The following is a 3,315-nucleotide window of genomic DNA, read 5'->3' as shown; positions in this document are numbered from 1 at the left end:
GAGAATGCAGTACCATGCATACCATGCATGTGGTAGGTAGGTAGCTAGAGCTTTTGAAAGAGGAGGAAAAGTGGCATCAATGGCTATCCACACCACCTCGGAAAGTGACTGCAAAGTGTTCGTTCCAGTTAACAAGCAAGAACTCATTGGTTAACGAGAATGAAGTTATTGGGAACATTTATGCGACAAGTTTCCACAGAGTTGTGGGGGCAAAGGTCATGTTGTAGTGGGTTGAAAAATGAGTAGAAGATGAAGAAATTAGGTCATTAAATGTTGACAACTCTTAAACTTGGTTGTGAAAAGGAAGAGAGAAATATATGAGTAGGTGGGTGGGAATATGTATGGATGAAGAAGTGTTTTTGTTTCTTTGTTTTATGAAAGAGACTTGAAAATTACATGCCAATGAAAGAGAGCCACTAGGGAGAAGCAGATGATACAGTAGGGAGAGAAAGTACCAGGGAAGGCTATAGAGAGATCCACCAGATTGAACCTTCGTTTTCTCTTCCCAAAGCTTGAATAAAGAAGATTTGGAAAGAGATAAACAAGTTCAGAACCTTTCTTTGGAGAAAGGAACCACATCACAGAGAACAGTCTAGATGTAATCTTCCCTTAAATCTACTACCTGGTAACAGCTATCTGTGTGTTATCCTTTGCCTTCTTTTTGAGAAAGGGCAAGGAATTAATTGATACATCTCACTAATGTTTACCTGATGTCAGACTCTGTGAGAACTTCCAGTCTTGTGTAAATATCCATAGATGTGGTTTCCCTCACTCCATATACAGCAAGTTAAGTAGAAACAGTCCTTGCCCTCCAGAAACTCACAATAAAAAACAGATGACATGGACACACGCATCCACCACCACCATTACAACACAAGGGCAAATATTATAGTAAGAGAGTATGATGGTTCTTAAACAAGAAATTATATTAGGTACAAGTTCAGTATTTGTTTTTCAAATTCATTTCAAATTCATTTTCAAATTCATTAGGGTTTAGTAATGAATGTTGGCACAGTCAAGATTTGAGCATTTTTCTGATGAAGGGGAGGAAATTTTTCATTTATTCCAGAATATTCTAGGTTATTAAGCTTTCAATTAAGAGCTACAAAGAGACTTAATGTGAAAATATATTTTTTAAGTAGTTATCTACTTTTTAAACTTGGCTATTTATAAGTCTTATATAGAGCATCTTGAAAGGTATTCTGGCAGGCAAGAAGTAATAAACACGTCGGAAAGGAAAGTTGAGATCAGACTTTTTCAGGTTGACAGTTTTACCAGAGGTCAAAAGCCAGCAAGAGACAGCACCAGGACTCACCTCAGTCTTTGATTCTAAATCCTGTTGTCACAGAATTGTTCGGAAGGGGAAATAGACAACATGCCCATGATTAGAATATTACTACTATAACCCGACAGGAAGTAATGGAGACGTGAACAAAGACACAGGCACCAAGGAAGGAGAAAGAAGGTTGGATTCTAAAGAAACTGTGTAGGTGGTGTTACCAGGATTTGAAAACAGTTTACGTGGCAGGTAAGAAAGAGGGACACATCACAATGAGTGTGAGTTTTCCCAGAAATGACTCCTTACACAGTGTAACTGTGGTATGCCAATGAGACGAAGGTGTGTTCATATACTAAGAGAATCCATTTATAACAAATACTTAAATGAAGAAGAGTATTATAATAATAAGATTGCATCAAAAAGTGTTATTGGGATAGCCCTGATTATAGAAAAAGCAGAATTTGTAAGGGTTTGTGATTTTTTTTCCTCCAGCACTACTCCTTAGCAAGAATATTCCAATGAACATACATGAATAAATCTAGTCAGTGTATAGGCAGAGCTTGACTGGATTAACCAGAGAGCTATTGGAAAGGATATATTAGGCTTAGATAACATTGAAAATGAGAGATTATGGAATAGTCAAAATTTTAAAAATCTTAGAGATCACTTAGTTCATTCATTTCCACTAAAAAAAACTGTTTATAGACTATTTCAAATATATATGCAAAAGTGAAGAGAATAGTATCACGAATTGCCATTGATCTATCACCAAATCAACAATTTTCAGTTTACGGCCAAACTTGTTTTATCTTAATCCCATCCCCAAATAACGTTTCATCCATAAATATTTTAGTATGAATCTCTAAAAGATAAGAATTCTTTTTTAGAACATAATAATAATAATATCACCACACCTAAAAATTAATAACAATTTCTTAATACCATAAAATATCCAGTCAGCATTGAACATTTCTCCAATTGTTTCAGGATTTCTTTAGATATATCTCTGAAGTATTTTTAATCTGTAGTTTCCCTTTCTTTCTTTTTTATTTTTCCTGCTAATAAAATAGAAGCCAGGTACTATGTCTTAATAAGATTCCTGCATTCTGGATTTTGCTGAATGTGTAACCACAGGCCCATTTAGAGCCAGTTCAAACAGATCCCAACTCTTATTAACAAAGTGATTAAGAATTTTCTTTCAGAAAATTTTCAAAGTCGTGTAGCCAGTGCATGCACGGAAGAAAAAAGTCTTGACTTGAAATGACCTCAGAACCAAAGATTCTCCTCCCCATAAAACCAAAGGACCGGGACATGACCAGCACTTAAAAGTCAGACTCTTATTAGAAGTGAGGAGTTCATCGTTCAGAAAGATTCAGTGTGAAAATTCCTTCTCTACCTTACCATAAAGGTTTAGAACCTCTTCATAAATGTTTAGAACCTTATCACAAATATTTAGAACCTCATCATAAATGCTTGAAGCCCACAAATCAAAACCAGTCCTGCCAGCACTTCCACATGCAGCCTGTTCTCACTAACCTCTTAAATTTCACCCCAAATCCTGAATCTGGGAGACAGATCTGAGGGCACATGCCCCCTGTCTCCCTGCAGAACAGTCTTTCAGAATAAAGCTGATTTCTCTCCCACAAGCTGATGCCATAATTAATTGACTTTTTTATGCACATCAAGTAGGGGAACCCCATTTTTGTGTGGTAATAAATGCATCCCAATGGTGTCATTTTACATATTCTTCTGAACCCTGTATTTCCTCTAACCTGGTAAATATAGAGGCTTCATCAGATTCAAGTTAGATTGTTTGGCAAGAATACTCCACAGGTGATCGAGGCACGTAATGCTGGTTCTTTTTTGTTTTGAAAACCTCCTTATTTTTCAAAGGTGGATTAAATTGAAGCCTCAGTGTGGTTAAGTGGTTCATATAATGGTAGAAACAAGAACAAAACCCCAGTTTTCGGTTCTCAGTTCTCTACTTCCTTCATTATATCATATACTGTTAACAACTTGCTGAGTGATTATAATAT

The sequence above is a fragment of the Equus asinus genome, chromosome 3 (genome assembly GCF_041296235.1).
Source record: "Equus asinus isolate D_3611 breed Donkey chromosome 3, EquAss-T2T_v2, whole genome shotgun sequence".
NCBI classification, from domain to species: Eukaryota; Metazoa; Chordata; class Mammalia; order Perissodactyla; family Equidae; genus Equus; species Equus asinus.
The sequence above is the reverse complement of the archived record's forward strand: the minus strand, read 5'-3'. Positions refer to the sequence as shown.